General features: G+C 48.5%; 1 protein-coding gene across 4 annotated transcripts in view; it reads left to right on the top strand.

The window, feature by feature from the left end:
* Positions 1 to 8426: 8426 nt before the first annotated feature.
* The window catches only part of bcl9l (bcl9 like), a 150571-nt gene continuing 133420 nt past the window's right edge, over positions 8427 to 25577 (top strand). For 2 of the 4 annotated variants that reach the window (XM_068054147.1, XM_068054146.1), the window contains exon 1: positions 8427 to 8715. The gene's annotated coding sequence lies outside the window, so the exon portion shown is untranslated. Of the gene's footprint in view, positions 8743 to 25577 lie in introns of all 4 variants that reach the window. The other 2 variants (XM_068054143.1, XM_068054142.1) reach the window with 2 other exon arrangements.

Raw genomic sequence — 25577 nt, forward strand, 5'->3', positions numbered from 1 at the left:
TGCCCCCCCAATACAGTGACTGACTGCCCCCCCAATACAGTGACTGACTGCCCCCCCAACACAGTGACTGACTGCCCCCCCAATACAGTGACTGACTGCCCCCCCAACACAGTGACTGACTGCCCCCCCAACACAGTGACTGACTGCCCCCCCAATACAGTGACTGACTGCCCCCCCAACACAGTGACTGACTGCTCCCCCATACAGTGACTGACTGCCCCCCCCATACAGTGACTTACTGCCCCCCCATACAGTGAAAGACTGCCCCCCCCATCCAGTGACTGACTGCCCCCCATACAATGACTGACTGCCCCCCCATGCAGTGACTGACTGCCCCCCCCAATACAGTGACTGACTACCCCCCCCAATACAGTGACAGACTGCCCTCCACATACAGTGACTGACTGCCCCCCCAATACAGTGACTGACTGCCCCCACATACAGTGACTGACTGCCCCCCCATACAGTGACAGACTGCCCCCCCATACAGTGACTGACTGCCCCCCCCATACAGTGACTGACTGCCCCCCAATACAGTGACAGACTGCCCCCCCCAATACAGTGACAGACTGCCCCCCCAATACAGTGACAGACTGCCCTCCCAATACAGTGACTGACTGCCCCCCCATACAGTGACAAGACTCCCCCCCCCAAACAGTGACTGACTGCCCCCCCCATACACTGATCCTGTCACAGTGTGACTGACGTCCCCCCCTGCTCCATAATGTGACCCTGTCACACTCTGAGAGTGTATTCAGTGTGTGTCAGTGAGTGAGTGTGTGAGCGTGAGTTAGGTAGTGTGTTTAGTGTCAGTGTGTGTATGAGAGAGAGTGTGTGAATGAGTGTGTGTATTCAGTGTCAATGTTTGTGTGTGTGTCAGAGTGTGAGTGAGTATGAGTGTGAGTATGAATGTTTCAGTGTGAGTGTATTTGTGAGTGTATTCCATGTAAGTGTGTGTCTCAGAGTGTGAGCATGAGTGAGTGTGTGTCAGAGTGTGTTTGTGTCAGTGTCAGTGTGCATCAGTGTCAGTGTTAGTGTGAGTGAGTGAGTTTATTCAGTGTGAGTGCCTGTGTCAGCGTGTGAGCATGAATAAGTGTGTCATTGCCTTTGTGTCAGTGTGTGTGTCTGTGAATGTATTCAGACTGTGAGTGTGTGTGTAAGTGTGAGTGAGGGAGTGTGTCAGTGTGTGAGAGTGTGAAGGTCAGTGTGTGTTTGTGTCAGTGTGTGTGTCAGTATATGTGTGTCAGTGTATCAGTGTGTGTGTCAGTTTGTATGTGTGTCAGAGTGAGTGTGTGTGCGTGTCCGAGTGTGTGTGTGCATGTGTGTGTGTGTCAGAGTGTGTGTGCGTGTCAGAGTGTGTGTGTGTCAGAGTGTGTGCGTGTCAGAGTGTGTGTGTGTCAGCGTGTGTGTGTGTGTCAGCGTGTGTGTGAGTGCCAGTGTGTGTGTGTCAGTGTGCGTGTGTGTCAGCGTGTGTGTGTGTCAGTGTGTGTGTGAGTGTCAGTGTATTTATGAACAATGACAGACAGGGAAAGACCCTCTGGTCCATTCAATCTGTCCCACACAACAGCAATGCCTGTGCATCGCAAAAGAGACACCCTACCCACCCAGAGCTGTGTGACCTCCTGGAAGTGACAAAACACCAGATTAAAAATTCAGGGCAATTGTTCTACAACCCTTAAAACTAATTCAGGAGACCCCTGGGCCCTGATGAACATTGACAGGTGCCGCCCTTTTGTACAAGGAGATCTCTGTTCCAGCCAGAAACAGTTCCAGCTCTTGCTCGAAGGAATTCAGCAAATCAGCTTCTGTATTGCTGAAAATAGAGACATGTTATCGAAGCTTTTCATCTTGCACTCATCAGGACAATCTGAAAGAATAACCAATGTAAGGGAAAACAACAACTTTATACTGTATGAGTAGAGAGTGCTGATTGGTTGGCAAGTGAACTCTGATTGGTCAAGGCATTGCCCTGAAGAATAAACCAGCTGAAACAGGCACAATGTTTGTACATGTTCTTTCTGTCTGCAAAGAACAGGGCCCTGTGTATTAATATATGTCGCTTCCAGTACACACAAATGTGCTACACTGCGAGCTTTACTGACAATATTAAATTGGTTATCAGAGTAATTCTTAGCACACTGAGGATTATTTAGCAAATGTTGTCCAATCACTGAATTACATCTAATGTTGGACACTGTGTTTTGAGTTTTGCAGGCATGGGCTGGTTGGGTATGGCCTGTACCTTGCACATTGTGAAGAGAAGGGACATGTGGATTGATATGATCTGCCAGTCTTTGGGACGTACGGCCTATATACCTAGCATCACACTGGCTTTGAAATTCATATATCACATTACTCATTTGAGAGATAGGCAGGACGTCATTTTGGTTTGATTGCAGCATCCTGCTAGTGGCAAACACGTGTTGCTACTCCTTAGGAGCAGCGTGAAACAGCTAGCTTCACCTGTTGCTCAAATTTTTGGGATACATTACCCTTCCAGGATCATTTGAGGTAAACTGGGCATGCTTCAGGGCTGAAAATGACGCGGCCTTGGACCCGGTCGTAAGTTTGAGCGATGTACAGCTAGAAATGATCTGATCAGGGTAGCCATTGTCACGCAGGATGACTTTTGCTGAATAATCCTCAGTGTGCTGGAAACAGCCCTCCAGTTGCTAAAACACCCGTCAACAATTATCCTTTGTTTCCTGCCACTGAGCCAATTTTGTATCCACCTTGCTGCATTTCCCTGGATCCCATGGGATTTTATTTTTTTAACCAGTCTGCCATGTGGCACCTTGTCAAAAGCCTTGCTAAAATCCATGTAGACCACATCAACTGTACTACCTTCATCTATCTTCCTTGTTACTTCTTCAAAAAATTTAATCAAGTTGGTCAAACAAGATCTTCCCTTAACAAATCCATGCTGACTATCCTTGATTAACCTGTGCCTTTCTAAGTGACAGTTTATCCTGTCTCTCAGAATAGATTCCAATAATTTGCCCACTACAGAGGTTAGACTGACTGGCCTGTAATTATTCGGTCTATCCTTCGCTCCCTTTTTAAACAGAGGTACAATGTTAGCAATTCTACAATCCTCCGGCACCACACCTGTATCCAGTGAGGACTAGAAAATGATGGTCAGACCTTCCACTATTTCCTCTCTTGCTTCTTTTAACAGCCTGGGATACATTTCATCTGGCCTTGGTGATTTATCAATTTTCAAGGATGCTAATCCCATTAATACTTCCTCTCTCCCTATGTTTATCACATCCAATACTTCACATTCTTCCTCTTTAACTACAATATCTGCATCGTCCCCCTCTTTTGTGAAGACAGACGCAAAGTATTCATTAAGAACCATTCCAATATCTTCTGCTCCTTCACATAGGTTACCTTTTTGGTCTTTTAAGGGTCCTACTGTCTCCTTAGTTATCCTCTTACTCTTAATGTATTGATAAAACATCTTTGGGTTCACCTTGATTTTGCTTGCCAATATTCTTTCATGTCCTCTCTTTGCTTTCCTAATTTCCTTTTTGATTTCACCCCTCCACTTTCTATACTCCTCTCGGCTTTCTGTAGCATTGAGTTCTTGGTGTCGGACATAAGTTTTCCTTTTCTGCCTTATCTTACCCTGTAGGCTCCTTGACATCCATGGGGCTCTAGATTTGGCCGTCTCACCCTTTTTCTTTGTGGGAACATGTTTACTCTGAATCCCTTGAATCTCCCCTTTGAATGCCTCCCACTGTTCTGACACTGATTTACCTTCAAGTAGCTGTTTCCAGTCCACTTCTGCTAAATCACTCCTCAGTTTAGTAAAATTGGCCTTGCCCCAATTGAGAACTCTAACTCCTGTTCTATCTCTGTCCTTTTCCATAATTATGTTAAAACTGACTGAATTATGATCACCACCACCAAAATACTCTCCCACTGCCACTCCTTCCACCTGCCCATCTTCATTTCCTAAAACTAAGTCTAAAACTACCCCCTCTCTTGTTGGACTTGCTACATACTGGGCAAGAAAGTTCTCCTGAATGCACATCAAGAATTCTGCCCCCTCAATTCCTTTCACATTAAAACTATCCCAGTTAATATTGGGGTAATTAAATTCCCCTACTATTGCTGCCCTATTGTTCTTGTACTTCTCAGAGATTTGCCTACATATCTGCTCTTCGATCTCCCTCTGATTGTTTGGGGGTCTATAGTACACTCCCAGCAGCGTGATTGCCCCTTTTTTGTTCCTTACTTCAATCCATATGGCCTCATTTGATGAACCTTCCAACATATCATCCCTCCTCACAGCTGTAATAGTTTCCTTGACCAGAATTGCCACTCCCCCTCCTTTCTTATCCCCCTCCCTGTCGTGTCTGAAAAGTGAGCAGAATGTGAGTGTGATTAGTGAGCAAGGTGTGAGTGTGTTTAGTGAGCAGGTTGTGTGTGCTGACTCTTGAGTGTGTTTAGTCTGCAGGATGTGAGTACATTTCATGAGCAGGGTGTGAGTGTGTTTAGTGAGCAGGATGTCAGTGTGATTAGTGAGCAGGGTGTGTGTGTGTTTAGTGAGCAGGATGTCAGTGTGATTAGTGAGCAGGGTGTGTGTGTGTTTAGTGAGCAGGGCCTGACTGCTGACTCTGAGTGTGTTAATTGAGCAGGATGTGAGTGTGATTAGTGAGCAGGGTATGAGTGTGTTTTTTTTTATTCATTCATGGGACGTGGACGTCGCTGGCTAGGCCACCATTTATTGGCCATCCCTAATTGCCTTTGAAAAGATGGTGGTGAGCTGCCTTCTTGAACTGCTGCAGTCCTTCTGAGGTAGGTACACCCACAGTGCTGTTGGGAAGGGAGTTCCAGGATTTTGACCCAGCGACAGTGAAGGAACGGCGGTATGGTTCCAAGTCAGGATGGTGTGTGACTTGGGCGGGAACTTGCAGGTGGTGGTGTTCCCATGCATCTGCTGCTCTTGTCCTTCGAGGTGGTAGAGGTCATGGGTTTGGAAGGTGCTGTCTAAGGAGCCTTGGTGCATTGCTGCAGTGCATCTTATAGATGGGACACACTGCTGCCACTGTGCATCGTTGGTGGAGGGAGTGAATGTTAGTGGATGGGGTGCCAATCAAGCAGGCTGCTTTGTCCTGGATGGTGTCGAGCTTCTTGAGTGTTGTCGGAGCTGCACCCATCCAAGCAAGTGGAGAGTATTCCATCACACTCCTGACTTGTGCCTTGTAAATGGTGGACAGGCTTTGGGGAGTCAGGAGGTGAGTTACTCACCGCAGGATTCCTAGCCTCTGACCTGCTCTTGTAGCCATGGTATTTATATGGCTACTACCGTTCAGTTTCTGGTCAATGGTAACCCCTAGGATGTTGATAGTGGGGGATTCAGTGATGGGAATGCCATTGAATGTCAAAGGGTGATTGTTAGATTCTCTCTTGTTGAAGATGGTCATTGCCTGGCACTTGTGTGGCGCAAATGTTACTTGCCACTTATCAGCCCAAGCCTGAATATTGTCCAAGTCTTGCTGCATTTCTACATGGACTACTTCAGTATCTGAGGAGTCGCGAATGGTGCTGAACATTGTGCAATCATCAGCGAAAATCCCCACTTCTGATCTTATGATGGAGGGAAGGGTATTGATGAAGCAGCTGAAAATGGTTGGGCCTAGGACACTACCCTGAGGAACTTCTGCAGTGATGTCCTGGAGCTCAGATGATTGACCTCCAACAACCCCAGCCATCTTCCTTTGCGCTAGGTATGACTCCAACCAGCAGAGTGTTTTCCCCCTGATTCCCATTGACTCCAGTTTTGCTAGGGCTCCTTGATGCCATACTCGGTCAAATGCTGCCTTGATGTCAAGGGCTGTCACTCTCACTTCACTTCTTGAGTTCTGCTCTTTTGTCCATGTTTGAACCAAGGCTGTAATGAGGTCAGGAGCTGAGTGGCCCTGGCGGAACCCAAACTGAGCGTCACTGAGCAGGTTATTGCTAAGCAAGTGCCGCTTGATAGCATTGTTGATGACACCTTCCATCACTTTACTGATGATTGAGAGTGGATTGATGGACGGTAAATTGGCCGGGTTGGACTTGTCCTGCTTTTTGTGTACAGGCCATACCTGGGCAATTTTCCACATTGCTGGGTAGATGCCAGTGTCATAGCTATACTGGAACAGCTTGGCTCGGCTGCGGCAAGTTCTGGAGCACAGGTCTTCAGTACTATTGCCGGAATATTGTCAGGACCCATAGCTTTTGCAATATCCAGTGCCTTCAGTCATTTCTTGATATCAAGCAGAGTGAATCGAATTGGCTGAAGTTTGGCATCTGTCATGGTGGGGACTTCAGGAGGAAGCCGAGATGGATCATCAACTCGGCACTTCTGGCTGAAGATTGTTGCAAATGCTTCAGCCTTACCTTTTGCACTGATGTGCTGGGCTCCCCCATCATTGAGGATGGGGATATTTGAGGAGCCACCTCCTCCAGTTAGTTGTTTAATTGTCCACCAACATTCACGGCTGGATGTGGCAGGACTGCAGAGCTTAGATCTGATCCGTTGGTTATGGGATCGCTTAGCTCTGTCTATCGCATGCTGCTTACACAGTTTGGCCTGCAAGTAGTCCTGGGTTGTAGCTTCACCAGGTTGACACCTCATTTTGAGGTATGCCTGGTGCTGCTCCTGGCATGCCCTCCTGCACTCTTCATTGAACCAGGGTTGGTCTCCTGGCTTGATGGTAATGGTAGAGTGGGGGATATGGCAGGCCATGAGGTTACAGATTGTGGTTGAGTACAATTCTGCTGCTGCTGATGGCCCACAGCGCCTCAGGGATGCCCAGTTTTGCATTGCTAGATCTGTTCAAAATCTATCCCATTTAGCACGGTGATAGTGCCACACAACACTATGGACTGTATCCTCAAGGTGAAGGCAGGACTTCGTCTCCAGAAGACTTTGTCTTCGTAAGCAGGGTGTGTGCGTGTTTCGTGAGCAGGGTGTGAGTGTAGTTAGTGAGCAGGGTGTGAGTGTGATTAGTGAGAAGGGTGCGAATGCGTTGCATGAGCAGGGTCTGAGTTTGTTTAGTGAGCAGGGCGTGAGTGCTGACTGTGTGTGTGAGATTAGTGAGCTGGATGTGAGTGTATTTCGTTAGCAGGGTGCGAGTGTGATTAGTGAGCAGGGTGCGAGTGTGTTTCATCAGTAGGGTGTGAGTGTGTTTTGTTAGAAGGGGGCAAATGTGTTTCATGAGCAAGGTCTGAGTGTGTTTAGTGAGCAGGATGTGAGTGTATTTCATGAGGAGGATGTGAGTGTGATTAGTGAGCAGGGTTTGAGTGTGTTCAGTGAGCAGGGTTTGAGTGTGTTCAGTGAGCAGGGTGTGAGTGCTGACTCTGAGTGTGTTTAATGAGCAGGATGTGAGTGTATTTCGTGAGCAGAGTGTGAGTGTGTTTAGTGAGCAGCGTGTGAGTGCTGACTCTGAGTGTGTTTAGTGAGCAGGATGTGAGTGTATTTCATGAGGAGGATGTGAGTGTGATTAGTGAGCAGGGTTTGAGTGTGTTCAGTGAGCAGGGTTTGAGTGTGTTCAGTGAGCAGGGCGCGGGTGCTGACTCTGAGTGTGTTTAGTGAGCAGGATGTGAGTATGTTTCGTGAGCAGGGTGCAAGTGTGTTTAGTGAGCAGCGTGTGAGTGCTGACTCTGAGTGTGTTTAGTGAGCAGGGTGGGTGTGCTGACTCTGAGTGTGTTTAGTGAGCAGGATGTGAATGTAATTAGTGAGCAGGGAGTGTGTGCAGACTCTGAGTGTGTTTAGTGAGCAGGGTGTGAGTGTGTTTCATGAGCAGTGTGTGTGTGCTGACTCTGAGTGTGTTTAGTGAGCAGTGTGTGTGTGCTGACTCTGAGTGTGTTTAGTGAGCAGGATGTGTGTGCTGACTGAGTGTGTTTAGTGAGCAGAGTGTGTGTGAGATTAGTGCGCAGGTTGTGTGTGTGATTAGTGAGCAGGGTATGAGTGCTGACTCTGAGTGTATTTAGTGAGCAGGGTGTGTGTGCTGACTCTGAGTGTGTTTAGTGAGCAGTGTGTGTGTGCTGACTCTGAGTGTGTTTAGTGAGCAGGGTGTGAGTGCTGACTCTGAGTGTGTTTAGTGAGCAGGGTGTGTGTGCTGACTGAGTGTGTTTAGTGAGCAGTGTGTGTGTGCTGACTGAGTGTGTTTAGTGAGCAGGGTGTGTGTGTGATTAGTGAGCAGGGTGTGAGTGCTGCCTCTGAGTGTGTTTAGTGAGCAGAGTGTGTGTGCTGACTCTGAGTGTGTTTAGTGAGCAGGGTGTGTGTGCTGACTCTGAGTGTGTTTAGTGAGCAGGGTGTGTGTGCTGACTGAGTGTGTTTAGTGAGCAGGGTGTGTTGAATCTTGCCTCTGTGGCTGTGCTGAGTGCTGGTGCCGCTGGGAGCTGCTGTGGGAGGGAGCGGGGACTCTTATTGTGACACGGCGGCTCCCTCAGCCCCTTCCTCTCGCTCATCCAGACTCGCTGCCGTTTGACAACAACAGAGAAGCGGCGGCGGAGAGAGAGAGAGAGAGGCCGGGGCCGTGCTGCAGTCTCGGGTGAAGGATTGTCCTGTGGCTGAGGTGGGGGTGGCGGCAGGAAGAGCAGGGACGCCGCTGTGTTGTCCCCGAGCCCGAGGCCCCGGTCATGGGCCACGGGAGGAGGAGGAGACCGAGGCCGCGCTCAGCAGCAACATGAGGCAACTTGCCAGCGGCGCCCCAGGTACGTGCGGCCAGAGCCGGGGGACAGGTGAGGGCGGCAGGACTTTGATCGCAGCGCCGGCGGCAACATTGTATCGGGGGCCGGGCGGCAACATTGTATCGGGGGCCGGGCGGCAACATTGTATCGGGGGCCGGGCGGCAACATTGTATCGGGGGCCGGGCCGTTACTTTGTTGCCTTGTTTAACCCTTTGTCTCCAGTCTGTGGCGACCGGACCGGGCGCCTATCCCTCGCTGGCTGCAACCCCAGGGAGAGGAGCCTCCGCCGGCCGCTGCTGCCGGCTCCCCCCCGCTCCGGGCTCCCCCTCGGCCGCAAGGTCATTATTTTTTTTACAAAGAAGATTTTTTTTGGAAATGTCGACTGAAAACCATCACCCGGGAGACGGGCCGTCACTGGCAGCCCGGGGAAGGGGTGGGGGGGGAGAGAATGACTGACGGAATCATCAGCCAATAAGCAGCGGGAGAGGCTGCCCTCCCTGCTGGTTGTAGCCAATCAACATGAGGGGACGGGAACATCCCTGGTCACGTGCGGGTGGTTGTGGGAGTTGTAGTCCGGCCTCGGTGTCGGGAACCTCACCTGAGGCTGGTCAGGGGCTCCGGCCAGGTCGCCCCAACCGGACTCAGGAGCTGATTCCGGCCCGAGAGCCGGGGTGGCAAGAGGGTGGTGCCGTCCCAGCACCATGGAGCTCGCTAAACCTCAAATAGAGGGATCCAGCAGAGGCTTAACCCCTACCTACACAGCCAATCCACGTGGAGGTGCCACCACTGCTCGTAGATAAACACAGCAAGATCCCATGAATAGTACCTGAGATTCTAAGGAGACTCGATGCCTTCACGGGGAAAAGGGAAGACGCCATTAGAGCAGAAACCCCAGCACAGGGCAGTTGGGCTGAATGGCCTGTATTGTTCTGTAGATTCTATGAATGAGCAGTTTTTGATGGAATTGTTTGAGGGATGAATATTGACCAGGATACCAGGAGCACTCCCAACTGTTCTTCAAATAGTGCCATGGGAACTTTAACATCCACCTCAACAGATAGATGATGCTTCCTTTAAATTAAAAAAAAAGCTTGCATTTATATAGCGCCTTTCAGAACCTCAGGACATCCCAAAGAGCTTTATAACCAATGAAGTAATTCCTTGAAGTTACTGTTGTCATGTTGGAAGCACAGCAGCAGTTGTGAGGACTTTAGAGAGGGTGCAGAAAAGTTTTACAAGAATGGTTCCAGGGACGCAGGACTTAGTTCCATGGATAGATTGAAGAAGGTGGGACTTGCTCCTTGGAGAAGAGAAGGTTGAGAGGAGATTTGATAGAGGGGTTCAAAATCATTGGGGGTCTGGATAGAGTTAATATGGAGAAACTGTTCCCATTGGTGGAAGGGAAGGGTCGAAAACCATTGGACATCGATTTATGGTGAATGGCAAAAGAACTAAAGGAGATATGAGGCAAAATCTTTTCACACAGCGAGTGGTTAGGATCTGGAATGCACTGCCTGAGAGTGTGGTGGAAGCAGGTTCACACACTTTTGAAAGCGAATTAGTTAATGATCTGACGACACCTGTGCTGTAACCATTGTATGATTCTAATTTGTGCACAGCAAGCTCCCGCAAACAGTAATGTGATAATGACCTGATCGTCTGTTTTTGTGATGTTGATTGAAGGATAAATATTGGCCAGGACACCGGGGAGAACTCAAATAAAAACAGAAAGATAGAAACAGACTTGGGTCTGGCAGTGTCTGTGGAGAGAGAAGCAGAGTTAACATTTCAGGTCTATGACCCAGGGAGAGCTCCCCTTATAAGTGTACCATGGGATCTTTTGCTTCCACTCGAGAGGGCAGATGGGGCCTCGGTTCAACATCTCATCTGAAAGACTAATATCATGTCCAAAGCATAGCATCTTTGACAGTGTAGGGTTCTGTCAGTACTGCACTGGGAGTGTCAACCCAGAGTATGGGCTCAAATCCTGGAGTGGGACTCGAACCCAAAACCTTTTGATTTCAAATGGACTGAGTTGCTGCGGAGTGTAGCTTTGAGCTACGAGAAGCGGGCAATTAACCTGGGGCACATCAGCCTTGAAGCAAGTGATCTCAGAGGGGATCTTATGGATAATTGATAACGTAAACCCCCAAACATTACAGTCTGATGCAGCAGCACACAGGACTGGAGATGACAGGTCAGAGTTATAAAGAGCAAACTTGCATTAGATGTCAGGAAGTATTTCTCTACATAGCATACGTTGGAATGGAGTGATCACAAACTGCAACTGAGTTCAGAAAACTGGATCATTTTAAGGTGCTTTGACACTGCTAGTCCACTGTAGCTTAAGCTTTGCTCCAACACAAAACTGTCAGGTGTTTGAAAACTGCCCTGTTTCTGGAGCCACTGGACTGAGAGTGTGTTTGGAATGTGAACACAGAGTGGTGTCAAACCTTGTTTGCAAAGAGCTCAAGGTGCCTGTTGGATCCCAGACATTCTTAGGAACCACCTGAGCTTAGTTTTAAATGTTTAGAAAGCACAGATTGGACATATCCCTCTCCCAAAATGTTTAAATGTTGATCTTTTGGAGGCAGATATGTACCCAGCCCTCCCAAATGGGACAACTTAAGTTCCAGGGAGGCAGAGATTGTGGAAAATTCATGGGAGAATTGCACAGACATTTGAAGGGGGATCAGTTTTTGGCACTGGCTGGGTAAATAACAGTTTTTTTCCAGTCCTGCTTTTGGCAGCGTTCTTGCAATTCAAGTTTGGCTTTTTAAAAGTCTGTCAATCATAGGGAAAGGAAGACTGAGGGTATCAAACAAAGATGGACTTGCATTTCTATAGCGCCTCTCACAACATCAGATGTCCCAAAGTGCTTTACAGCCAAGGAAGCACTCTTTGAAGAGTAGTCACTGTTGTACTGGCAGAAAGGAGTTCTGGAGTTCAGTTCCACATAGGGAAGAATCCATTAGGACAACTAGTCTGATTTTGACAGTGAGGATGCAGGGTGGATGGTAGTGTTGCAGTGGGGGGGTGGGGGGTAGACTGTTTAGGATGGGGAACTTGGGGCAGGAGAAATGAGAGGAACAATACCTGACTCGCTCAAAAAACTCCACGGACTGAGCTGTGACAGTGCAGACCTCCCTCAATACTACACTGCAGTGTCAGTCCACATTATGGTCTTAAGCGGTGGATTTGGGATTGAATATGTGACCTTCTGACTCCGAGCTTAGTGTGTGCCTTGGATGCTATATAAATGTAACATTTAATTATAGGATGGCGCGTGCAAGCGAGTATGTGTGAGTGATGAAAAAGTCGGGCTCTTGTTGTAACTTGTACTATCCAGCTTCGGGCTGTGTGTGGTTAGGAGGCACAGCAAGTTGTGCTGATGGGCTACGCGAGGTTACAAAGTGAGTGGGCAGAACTGTGACAAATGGATTTCAATGTGGGCAAGGGTGAGGTCAGCCACTTCGGATCCACGAAAGGCAAATAGGGATATTTTCTAAATGGCAAGAGACTAGAGGATGTGGGGGAGCAAACAGATTTAGGTTTCCAGGTAGACACATCATGAAAAACAAGTGGACAGGTACAAAAATGATCAAAAAGGGAGTGTTGGTCGTTATCTCAATCGTTTCTAGAATATGAAGTGGAGGAAGTGATGCTCAGTTGTACAGAGTCTTGGTCAGACCTCATCCGGAGTAACTGTGTTCAGGTGAGGTGAGAGTGACTGCCCTTGACATCAAGGCAGCATTTGACCGAGTATGGCATCAAGGAGCCCGAGTAAAACTGAAGTAAATGGGAACGAGGGGAAAAACTCTCCGCTGGTTGGAGTCATACCTAGCACCAAAGAAGATGGTTGTGGTTGTTGGAGGTCATTCATCTCAGCTCCAGGACATCACTTAGGGCAGTGTCCTGGACCCAACCATCTTCAGCTGCTTCATCAATGACCTTCCTTCAATCATAGGGTCAGAAGTCAGGATGTTCGCAGATGATTGCACAATGTTCAGCACCATTCGCGACTCCTCAGATACTGAAGCAGCCCGTGTAGAAATGCAACAAGACCTGGACAATATCCAGGTTTGGGCTGATAAGTGGCAAGTAACATTCGCGCCACACAAGTGCCAGGCAATGACCATCTCCAACAACAGAGAATCTAACCATCTCCCCTTGACATTCAATGGCATTACCATCGCTGAATCCCCCACTATCAACATCCTAGGGGTTACCGTTGACTAGAAACTGAATTGGAGTAGCCGTATAAATACCATGGCTACAAGAACAGGTCAGAGACTAGGAATCCTGCGGTGAGTAACTCACCTCCTGACTCCCCAAAGCCTGTCCATCGTCTGCAAGGCACAAGTCAGGATGTGATGGAATACTCTCCACTTGCCTGGATGGGTGCAGCTCCAACAACACTGAAGATGCTCCACACTATCCAGGACAAAGCAGCCCGCTTGATTGGCACCCCATCTACAAACATTCACTCCCTCCACCATCGGCGCACAGTGGCAGCAGTGTGCACCATCTACAAGATGCACTGCAGCAATGCACCAAGGCTCCTTCAACAGCACCTTCCAAACCCGTGATCTCGACCACCTGGAAAGACAAGGGCAGCAGATGTATGGGAACACCACCACCTGCAAGTTCCCCTCCAAGTCACACACCATCCTGACTTGGAACTATATCGCTGTTCCTTCACTGTCGCTGCGTCAAAATCCTGGAACTCCTGCCCTAACAGCACTGTGCGTGTACCTACCCCACATGGACTGCAGCGGTTCAAGAAGGCAGCTCACCACCACCTTCTCAAGGGCAATTAGGGATGGGCAATAAATGCTGGCCTGGCCAGCGACGCCCACATCCCATGAATGAATAAAAAAATGTTCTGGGCACTGCACCTCAGAAAGGATCTGTTGGCCTTGGCGGGGGTGCGGCACAGATTCACCAGAGTGATACTGGAGCTTATAGGGTTAAATTATGAAACCAGGTTGCATAAAGTTGGCCTGCGAAGGGCCAAGTAATGTATTTCTAAAGGTGCTAAATAAATGTACATTTGTTCTTGTATTCCCTTGAGATTTGACATTTGAGGGAGTGATGTGATTGAGCTAAGATGATGAAAAATGTCAAAAGTTTTTGATTGGGTAGGTACAGAGCAATTATTTCCTCTGGTGGTGGGGTTTGGGATCTAGAACAAGGGGCCCAATCTTAAAATTGGAGACAGGCTGTAAGGAGCGAAATCGGGAAGCACTTCTTCACACAAAAGGTTTTGGGAATCTAGAACACTCTCCAAAGGCTATGATGGTTGGGGGTCCATTGACATTTTCAAGACTGAGTTGGGTGGAATTTTGCTGTAATCACAGGATAATAGAGCCCAGAGGAGGCCATTCAGCTCATCAAGCCTGAGGCATCTCTTTGAAAAAGCCATCCCACTCCCCTGCTCTTTCCCCACTGCCCTGTTGATTTTCCCTTCAATTATTTATCCAGTTCCCTATTGAAAGTTACTATTAAATCTGCTTCCACCAGCTTTCCAGGCAGCGCATTCCAGATCACAACAACTTGCTGTGTAAATGGGGTTAGGCTGTTATCGAGTTATAGAGCACAGAAACAGGCCCTTCGGCCCATCGTGTCTGTGCCGGCCATCAAGCATCTAACTATTCTAATCCCATTTTCCAGCACTTATAGAGTCATAGAGCATTACAGGGATATGGAGCAAAGGGAGTTCAGGTGCAGATCAGCCATGATCTAACTGAATAGCAGAAACAGGCTCAAGGGCTGATTGGCCTGTTCCTATGATCCATTGTAACATACATTTGCTTGTCTGACTGCTTCTTGTAACATACATTCTGTGACACGGAACTATGTCATTAAACCTTACTGTGCCTAGAGAGGTGATCCTGCATGGGGCGATTGGCTTGGGGCCTGTGCTGGATGCATTTGCTAACCTTGCAATGGCAATCCCTGGTTCAATGTGTAAGAATCAGTCAAGGGCTCAGCAGTCCCATCACAGCCGTGACATCCCGTCAGACACCAGCGTTTCCATGTAGCTTCTCACCTTTGAATTGGACTGTTATCCTCATCCCTCCTTAACTCTCTAACCTCGTCCAGCTCTACAACCCACTGAGATCTCTTCACTCCTCCAATTCTGGCCTCTTACTAGTTTTAATCACTCTACTACTGGCACCCATGCTTTCAGATGCCTGGGCCCTAAACTCTGTAATTCTCTCCCTAAACCCCTCCACATCCCTCCTCCTTTAAGATGCTCCTTAAAACTCACCCCTTTGACTAAGCTTCTGCTCACCAATCCTAATATCTCCTTATGTGGCTTGATGTCAGATTTTGTTTGTTAATGCACCTCTGATAGATTGACCATCTTAAAGATACTATATAAATGTTCGTTGTGGGATATGTGCCTTGTCCTGTAGTTCGGATTTTTTTTTGGTTCTTGGCTGTGTGCCTCAACAATGTACCAAATGTTTGCGGATTATGTGGTTTGCGCCAGTGCGACAGATACTTGGCGCTGGAACCCAAACTAAGATTAGTCGCGCCTCCTCCATAATGCGTGGCTATTGCGACCAGTGCACCCTTTTTAAAGGGTCATCTTGTGTTGCGTACTGGACAATCTCAAACCCTCGTTGTGATGCAGTTACTGACATCATTCTTCTATCACCTCAATACCCTGAGCGAGGGACACACGATATCAGCTGGGGCTCCTGCGCGAGTGATCTTAAAAAAGCAACTTGCATTTATATAGCACCTTTCATGACCTCAGGATGTCCCAAAGGGCTTTACAACCAATCACTTTTGAAATGTAGTCAATGATATAATGTAGAAAATGTGGCATCCAATTTGCACACAGCAAGATCCCATAAACAGCAATGTAGTAAATGAGCAGATAATCTGTTTTCAGTTGTATTGGTTAAGGGATAATTTTAGGTCAGGGCACTGGGAGAGCTCCCCTGCACTCTTCGAAATAGTCTGTAGCAGAGAGAGAGAGACAGATACAGATGAATGGTGTTTTTGGATATCAAGAGGACAGGATTGGGCTCAGCTGTGATGCCCCTGCGGTTAAATTGCCTAACAGCAATAATTGTTCAAACTAGCACATCGAGCAGGAACGCTTGGTTGGATTACCAGACCTGTAACCCAGGAGGCAATCCACCTTGGTTGGTGTTGGAGGTGACTACTTCAGTCAGGACTATATAGAGGTTTATAAGATGATCAGGGGAATAGATAGGGTAGACAGTCAGAAACTTTTTCCCCGGGTGGAGCAAAGCGTTACAAGGGGTCATAAATTTAAGGTGAAGGGTGGGAGATATAGGGGGGATGTCAGGGGAAGGTTCTTTACCCAGAGAGTGGTCGGGGCATGGAACGCCTTGCCTGGGGAAGTTGTTGAGTCAGAAACTTTAGGGACTTTCAAACGGCTTTTAGATAGGTATATGGATAAAGGAGAATGATGGGGTATAGATTAAATTGTCCTTGACAGAGGACAAAGGATCGGCACAACATCGTGGGCCGAAGGGCCTGTTCTGTGCTGTATTTTCTATGTTCTATGTTCTTATGACTATTTACTTGAAATGCTGTTGACTGATTTAACTGCTTACTAAACATTTAATGGGATTAACCTCCATCTCCTGGGACATGCTCTGTAGTCACATCTGGGCGGGAGAGCTCTCAGAGACTGCCCCCTTGTTCAATCAGTGGAGTGAATGGGAGAGGTTTGCTCTCAGTGCATGGCTGCAGTCTTAGTGCATGTGCAATTTGTTGAAAGATTCTGAGGCTGATGTTTTCTCATTGACAAAGTTGATGCTCGCGTGGAATGCAGCATCAACAGTACAGGATCCATCAGGGCAGATTCACTGTTTAGCTTCGCCCTTTGTGGGTTGTGTTGTCTTGTGGGGAGAGGTAGGAAGTGTCAGACTAACATGTTAGTCTGTGCGTGTGTGACTCTTTTCCTTTTGTGTCTGGGTATGTCTATGTGCCTATTTGTACATCTGTCTGTGTATGTCTGTCTCTCTGTCCTTGTGTGCCTTTCTGTCTGTGCCTACGTGTCTTTGTATGCATGTCTGAGTGAAGTGAGTGTTTTTTTCTAGCTCTCTGTCTCTTTCTCCCTCTCCCCATTTCTCTCTGTCACACTCTCTCTCTCCTTTTTCTCTGTGTAAGTAAGTAGGGGCCTCCAGGACAGGATCAGCATTCAGTGAAATCCTAGAGAGAGGGTGGGGTTAGGGAGTCGTTTGACCTTTGCCAGCTTTTGGCACCGGGATAGAGTTACAACAGACTTGAGTCAGCATAAAAATCCAGGCTGCAAGAGTGAAGGAACATGGAAGGCATGAACACTCCAAGCCCCAAATTGTTTAAGAGATTTCAGATCGTCTCAGTTTCAGGTGTTATGTCCCTGAGAGTGAAGTTCTGAGAGAATCTGCTGATTGAGTTAATTTCCAAGGTTTTCCCCCTCCTCTCCATTGACTCTCACTGGCATTTGGTCCTATGAGCTTGGGCTTCCCCTGGTACCTCATCCAAGTGGCTGTCTGTGAGTCTCAGTGGTGAGTATCAGCAGACTATTCAACAGTGAGAGACTTCACCTCTCTCCTGTTGGCCACATACCAGCACTTTCCAGCAGGGGTCACTGGAGTTGCATTGCCCAGGCAGGTACTGAGCCCCACTATTTGTATTCAGTCCCTGGCCTGTGCTGAGTTAGCTGATCTCTGCTGGACCCAGTTGTGGGAGGGGAGGCCAGGATCCCCGATGCTTATCACTATCCTTTGACTATAGGTGAAGCCATGATTCGGCATGGTTGTGATGCTCCCACAGCTAAATAGCTGATGCACACTTGCAGTCAGGGTTCAATCCTGAGCAAGTTGTGGGGGCCAGGGGAGGCAGAGGACACAGTTTGTCTGATCCAGCTGCCGGTGGAATGATGCCGTACATGTATTTACTTTATCACATGTTTCGTGAAGTTTGTTGGAAGCTGAGATTCTTGTCAAAAAGTTTTGGAATGAAGCATTATAGTGGGTTATAATGCAGCTCAACCTGTGGGAGTCTGTCTGTGAGGTTGCAGTCCCGGGGCTGAGGCTTTCATCCTGGCCCACAGCCTCGTGTTCCCAATGAGACCCCTCTTCCCCGAGGATAGGACAGGGGCCCAGAAAACAGCACCTCATCCGGTGACTGAATTCAGTCCTTTGGGAATCTCACTACTGTTATAAATGAGGACGATAGGAGTGAGAAGCCTCTGTGGAAGGGAAACACCTCACAGGAGGCACTAGCACTGGACCAGAATCCGCAAGTGGTGGCTGCTGTAATTTGAACTCTGATAGGAGGCAAGAATCCCAGGGATTGGGTTCCACGTGGGACCATCGTTCCCTGGTTTGTATCCCATTTTTTCTGACTTTGTTAAGAAATGGAGGAATTTCTGGGGATGGTCTGCATCTTGAGGAGGTAGGTTAATACTGAGGAATATTGTTGCAAAATACAGGATGTTAATAAACTTGCAAAATGGGCATGTAAATGGCAATTGAATTACAATGTAAATGTGAGTTAACAAGGAGTAGAGACCCTGTCCCCCTCTGGATACGGCTGTGGTGAGGTAAGGAGAGTCAGAGTCTTGTTGTCTGACCAGTGACTCTCTGCTTGCTGTGACCCTCACCTCAGGCCTGGGGTTACAGTCACTCTCGATGCTAAATATAGATGTGATCAGTGTGCCTGCAGGGGGGCCACTGACCTACATTCATGTTTTCTCTCGATCCCTGCAGCCTGATGCGGACAGTCAGCAGAATGCATAGTGAGTGAGCAGCTGTACAAGGGGCCTCCCAGCTCCCATCAAAAGCCCCAAAAAATAGAGAGTTGTGGAGTACGGTTGTTTTTCAGACTGGAGGGGAGTATACAGAGGTCTTCCCCTGGGTTTGGTTTTAGGATCACTGTTTTTTTTGATGTATATTAATGATCTGGATTTGGGCATGATTTCAGTGTTTGTTTACTACTGAGTTTTGTGTTGTCTGCAATGAGGTGGATCGTAACAGACTTCAGGATAATATAGACAGACTGGTGGAATGGGCAGACACATGGCAGACAAAATTTAAAGCAGTCAAGTGTCAACAGACATTTTAGTAGGAAGAATGTGAGGAGAGGCAGTATAAAATAAATGGTACAATTTTTAAAGGTGGTTTTGGGGGGTGGGGGGGCGGGGGGTGCAGGAACAGAGAGACCTGGGTGTAGATACACAAATCTTTGAAAGGTGGCAGGACAAGTTGAGAGAGCTTTTTTTTTTGTTGTTGAAAAAAGCATAAGGGATCCTTGGTTTTCTGAATAGAGTACAAAAACGAGGAGGTTGTACTAAATCTTTATAAAACACTGGTTAGGCCTCATTTAGAGAATTGTGTCCAGTTTTGGGCATCAGTTTAGGAAGAATGTCAAGATCTTGGAGAGGATGCTGTGGAGAGTTACGAGAGTGGTTCCACGGATGAGGGACTTCAGTTATGTGGAGAGAATGGAGAAGCTTGGCTGTTCTCAGAGCAGAGAAGGTTAAAGGGAGATTTGATAGAGTAAATAAGCAGAAACTGTTTTCATTGTCAGAAATTCAGTAACCAGAGGACACAAATTTAAAAATTTATTGGCAGAAGCACCAGAGGTGACATGAGGAAACGTTTTTTACACAGCGAATTGTTGTGATCTGGAATGTGCTGCCTGAAAGGGCGGTGGAAGCAGATTTTTAAAATTCATTCATGGGATGTGGGCATCGCTGGCCAGGCCAGCATTTATTGCCCATCCCTAATTGCCCTTGAGAAGGTGGTGGTGAGCTGCCTTCTTGAACCGCTGCAGTCCTTGGGATGTAGTTATACCCACTGTGCTGTTAGGGAGGGCGTTCCAGGATTTTGACCCAGTGACAATGATAACTTTCAAAAGTGAATTGGATAAATAGTCGGAGGACAGTGAGGAGAGAGTAGGAGTGGGACTAATTGGATAGCTCTACTAATGTGCTGGGATAGGTACAATGGGCCCAATGGCCTCATACCATGTTGTATCATTCTATGGTACAACTTTCAGAACCCTCACTGGTTGATGTATGTGCGGGAATCTGTGGCCCTGACTGTGTGATCAGGGAGAGGGATTCAACAGGGGCACATTTTTATGTCCATTTTGAAGTGAAAATGCAGATTAATCTTGATGATTTTTAATATGTTGTTTAAAATGATTGAGGTTTTTGATAGGATAGATAGAGAGAAACTACTTCCTCTGGTGGGGGAGTCCAAAACAAGGAACCATAATCTTAAAATCAGAGTCAGGTTGTTAAAGTGAACTCAGGAAGCACTTTTCACACAAAGGGCAGTGGAAATATGGAAAACTCTCCCCTCGGAAATGTTGCGGGTCAATAAGAAATTTCAAAACTGAGCTGGATAGATTTGTGTTCAGTAAGGGGAGCAGGGGTTACAGAATGTAGGTGGGAAATGGAGTAAAGAGTTAGATCAGCCATATTCTAGTGGAAAGGTGGAACAGGCTTGAGAGGTTGAATGGCCTATTCCTGGTCCTATGTTTCTATGTTATAGGGAGTTGCAGTTTACACAGGGTAAGGGTTACTCATTGTGTAACCTTTTGGGGTTAAGAACCAGAGGCAACATGATTTTTTTTTTACACAGTGAGTTGTTGTGATCCGGAATGCGCTGCCTGAAAGGGCGGTAGAAGCAGATTCAATAATAACTTTCAAAAGGGAATTGGATAAATACTGGAAGGAGAAAACATTTGGAAGGCAATGGGGGAAAGTGAGCAGGGTTGTGGGATTAGTTGGAAAACTTAACCAAAGAACTGGCACAGACACGATGGGCTGAATGGTCATGTCCTGTGCTGTATTATTCTATGGAATTGCTGATATTTCAGCAGGGTAAGGGTTAGGATCTCTCAGTGCCTGTTACTCATCATGAGGAAGGTGCTTCCTCTCCTCAGTCATTGGCTTCCTTTTAATATTGAGCATCCTGGAACCTATGCAGGACTTGACGTGTTGGGTTGCAAACAGTGACACGTCACCTCAGTAACTATAAATGTTTCAATAGCACTAACCAACATTGAGTCATTTTGTGTTAACACTCTAGAAAACTGCAAAAAAGATTATTGAGTTAGATTCTAACTGTTTTGCCGATTTTCTCTGCCCTCTCTTGGAGACACTGACTGTTGGGGATTATTGCCCACCCTTGCTTGTTCTTGTTGTTTGCATAATGATAAGAAGGTTGACCACCCTTTGGTGCCTGGAGGGTATTGAGCTATGTAGATTGAGGCTGGAGTCACATGCAGGCCAGGTTGGGGAGGGGGTCCCTTCCCTGAATGACTGCATTGAACCCGTTGGGTTTTTACATTAATCTGACAGTTTACAAGGTCATATTCCTGGTGCCAGTCAAAAGCTACCAGACTTGTTGAATGCAATTCACAATTTTCCATGGTTCAAGTCCCCTCCTGTCCTACAGGTGCTCACTCTCACTTGGGTACGGGCCCCCTCCTCTCCTGAAGGTGCTGACTCTCACTGGGGTACGGGTCCCCTCCTCTCCTGAAGGTGCTGACTCTCACTGGGGTACGGGCCCCCTCCTCTCCTGAAAGTGCTGACTCTCACTGGGGTACGGGCCCCCTCCTCTCCTGAAGGTGCTGACTCTGACTGGGGGACGGGCCCACTCCTCTCCTGAAGGTGCTGACTCTCACTGGGATACGGGTCCCCTCCTCTCCTGAAGGTGCTGACTCTCAGTTGGGTACGGGCCCCCTCCTCTCCTGAAGGTGCTGACTCACAGTTGGTACGGGTCCCCTCCTCTCCTGAAGGCATTGACTCTCACTGGGGTACAGGCCCCCTCCTCTCCTGAAGGTGCTGACTCTCACTGGGGTAGGGGCCCCCTCCTCTCCTGAAGGCATTGACTCTCACTGGGGTACGGGCCCCCTCCTCCTGAAGGTGCTGACTCTCACGGGGGTACAGGCCCCCTCCTCTCCTGAAGGTGCTGACTCTTACTGGGGTACGGGCCCCCTCCTCTCCTGAAGGTGCTGACTCTCACTGGGGTTTGGGTCCCCTCCTGTCCTGAAGGCATTGACTCTCACTGGGGTTTGGGCCCCCTCCTCTCCTGAAGGTGCTGACTCTCACTGGGGTTTGGGTTCCCTCCTGTCCTGAAGGCATTGACTCTCACTGGGGTTTGGGTCCCCTCCTCTCCTGAAGGTGCTGACTCTCACTGGGGTTTGGGTCCCCTCCTGTCCTGAAGGCATTGACTCTCACTGGGGTACGGGTCCCCTCCTCTCCTGAAGGTGCTGACTCTCACTGGGGTACGGGTCCCCTCCTCTCCTGAAGGTGCTGACTCTCACTGGGGTACGGGTCCCCTCCTCTCCTGAAGGTGCTGACTCTCACTGGGGGACGGGCCCCCTCCTCTCCTGAAGGTGCTGACTCTCAGTTGGGTACAGGCCCCCTCCTCTCCTGAAGATGCTGACTCTCAGTTGGGTACGGGCCCCCTCCTCCCCTGAAGGTGCTGACTCTCACTGGGGGACGGGCCCCCTCCTCTCCTGAAGATGCTGACTCTCACTGGGGGACGGGCCCCCTCCTCTCCTGAAGATGCTGACTCTCACTGGGGGACGGGCCCCCTCCTCTCCTGAAGATGCTGACTCTCACTGGGGGACGGGCCCCCTCCTCTCCTGAAGATGCTGACTCTCACTGGGGGACGGGCCCCCTCCTCTCCTGAAGATGCTGACTCTCAGTTGGGTATGGATATTGTTTGATATGTCATCCAAGTACCCATTTTTCATGCAGGAACTTAAACATTGAGTGGTGACAAGGTATTTGCCCATATAGGGTCTCAAAGCCGACCCTGATGCTGTTCATTTCCCGATGCCAGTATCCACATACCCCTTCCAGCAGAAGTTAAAGATTAGTGATTGAGTGTGGGACCCATGGCTGATTGTTTCTACCCCCCCCGCCCCCCCCTGCACCTTTAAGCGAGGGGAACTGAGGCAAATGTTATGCTGGGCTGCTTAAATAAGCTACTCAACGCAGCTGGGTTCTAACCTGGGATGGTACTGTCCTCTATAGTTCAGTTGCCCCCTGGATACAGCTGGTTTAGGCAGTATACAGGAGCTGATTCCCAACATCTGCTGTCGGGATGGCTCCCCGTGAGGGAGCCGAGGTGGGGGGTGGCGCGCCTCCCCACGAGAGAGAGTGGGCAGTGGCTCCCCATGAGTGTGAGCATTGGGCTGTGCCCCAGGAGGGCTCCCGTGGTTTGTGAGTAGCTCACCCTGCGAGTTTGACTACTGGCTGTTTACACTCTGGCTTCAGATGGCTGAGTGTTTGTTATTTTTTTATGAGCTGCTAAAGCTGGAATCTCTTGGCTTTGCCAGAAGAAACAGGACGGAATTTCCTTTGCTGTGTGCCAGCTTTAGCTGTTTGGATCTGCTGTTCCTGCTGCTGGCCTTCTGCCATGGCTGCAGTGCTCTGTCTAACAGGCGATCCACGTTAACCCTTTGCTCAGTGCTGGTTTGACCCAGTGGCGGGGCTGCGATCTGTTGGACCCCAAGGGAGAGACATGAACCCAAGGCAATCGGAGCTTGTTAATCCTAACTTTCTGCGCTGGCTGCATTGCCTGATGCTGGGTGTGGTTCACAGGCTCCGGTCCCAGTTCAAAGCCTTGCAGTGAACGACAATGTTTTATTTGTGGGCCCGGAAACTGTCGGCTGTTTGACTATGCGGTGCATCACAGCCTCACCGACCAATAAACACACAGAGCCCAGACCGTCCACATACACACTCTTTCTCCTCTCCCTTTCCCTCCCTCTCCCTTCTGTCTTTCCCACCTCTCACTCCTGTCTCTCTCTCCCTCTTTTTCTAGCATTTATTGCCCATTCCTCATTGCCTTTGAGAAGGTGGTGGTGAGCTGCTGCCTTCAGCCACTACTGGAGCTTTTTGGTACGACTGAGTGTCTAGCTCTGGAGTCACATAGGCCAGATAGGGTAAGGATGACAGATTTACTTCCCTAAAGGACATTTGTGAACCAGATGAAATTTTTTGATAACAATCCAGTAGTTTCATTATTAATGATGAGACTAGCTTATTATTACTAACATTTATTATTTGAATTTAAATTCCCCAGCTGCCATGGTGGGATATGAACTCATGTCTCCGAAGCATTAGATCAACCCTCCCTCCCTCCGCCCCCCTCTCCCTCCCTCCCTTCGCCCCCACTCTCCCTCCCTCCCTCCCTTCGCCCCCCCTCTCCCTCCCTGCACCCCCCTTCTCCCCCCTCTGTCTCAGCCTGGGTTTTGTGCAGTCAGCACAGTGTCCCGTCGCAGGGTGGCGTCTGCCCATCACACTAACCCATCGCGGGGGGAGGCGCTGGTTGCACTAACCCATCGGGGTGGGGTGGGTGTGTGAGGTGGGGATGGGATTACTCAGTCCAGAAATGAAGTGACTCCATTAGATGAACCCAGAACTTGTACAAAATCAGAAAAAAGGATCTTGCAGCACGAATGCTGTAGGATTGAAGCTGATTTACTACAGCTCCCACCGCCACCCTCCCCCCACCCCTCCCCTCCCCCGACACCTCAGGCAGGAATGCTCACAACCTTTAAGAAGTATTTAGATGAGCACTTGAAAAGCCATAACATACAAGGCTATGAGCCAAGTGCTGGAAAATGGGATTAGAATAGTTAGGTGCTTAATGGCCGGCACAGACACGATGGGCCGAAGGACCTGTTTCTGTGCTGTATAACTCTATGAGCAATGACTATTGAGGCACTTACAGGGCTCTCCCAAACCTTCACCCAGTGAGTTAGGAAGATTCCCAGCTCCCATTCCCACTGCCTGGGGGGTGACTGATCTCAGTCGGGGGTATAGCCCGGGGTTATGGAGGCTCCTGATGTATGTTGTGCCCTTTGCGAGAGACTACATGCATGGAAGTTTCGGGTGAGGGTGGGTCACAGCTGGGCTGCAGTGCAATGCCTCCTGCGGTCGAATGACCTCTCCATATATGTAGAATGGCCATTTGCTGGTTAGTTGCTGAGTTTATCCCTTGTTGATCTGAGTGGTGCAGATGGGAATGTTACAGGTTTTGAATTCTAGGCTGTGCTACACTCTCTGATCTTGGCTGGACAAAGGAGGTGGAAAGGTCAATTGGTGCCTTTTCCAAAAAGTTGTTGCAGATTTGTGAGCCTAGCCAGTGAATATCAGCAAGCCATTGAACTACAGGGTGCATCAGAATTGAGCACAATATTTCCTCATTTCTCATTTGTGTGTATATACGCACACACACACACACACACACACACACACACACACACACACACACACTTTCCAGCAGAGAGTAGTGGATAATGATCAGGAGTAGGAAGCCTGCTTGCATTCTGCTTCACAGCTGAGGTCAGTTGTAGCCCTGTTGTTTTCTCTGACTGTCAGCACAGACCTGGAGTGTTACTGGGACCTGCCCCATCTGTGTGGTTCTGCTGCTCACTGGGTAAATGCACTCAGCCTCTAGGACAGCACTGGTATTGGTGTACTGTTAGTGAATTGCTCACATTCTAGTTGAACACTCTGGGTGAGTTCTACCTCCATTAATAGAGGCATCAAAATTATGACATGTTTTGATCGAGTAAATAGGGAGAAAAAGTTTCCACTGACAGGAGGCTTGGTAACCACAGGACACAGATTTAAGATCATTGGCAAAAGGACCAGAGGGGAAATGAGGAGAACGTTCTTTTGCGCGATGAATTGTTGTGATCTGGAGTGCACTGCCTGAAAGGGCGGTGGAGGCAGATTTAATTTGAAGAGGAAATTTAGAGTTATGGGGAAAGAGCAAACAGCCAGCACAGACCTGATGGACCGAATGGCCTCCTTCAGTAATTAGTAAAAATCGTAAAATTATTCTGTACCTGGAATAGAAGCATGCCTCTGT

This window comes from Heterodontus francisci, chromosome 22 (assembly GCF_036365525.1).
Source record: "Heterodontus francisci isolate sHetFra1 chromosome 22, sHetFra1.hap1, whole genome shotgun sequence".
Lineage (NCBI taxonomy): Eukaryota > Metazoa > Chordata > Chondrichthyes > Heterodontiformes > Heterodontidae > Heterodontus > Heterodontus francisci.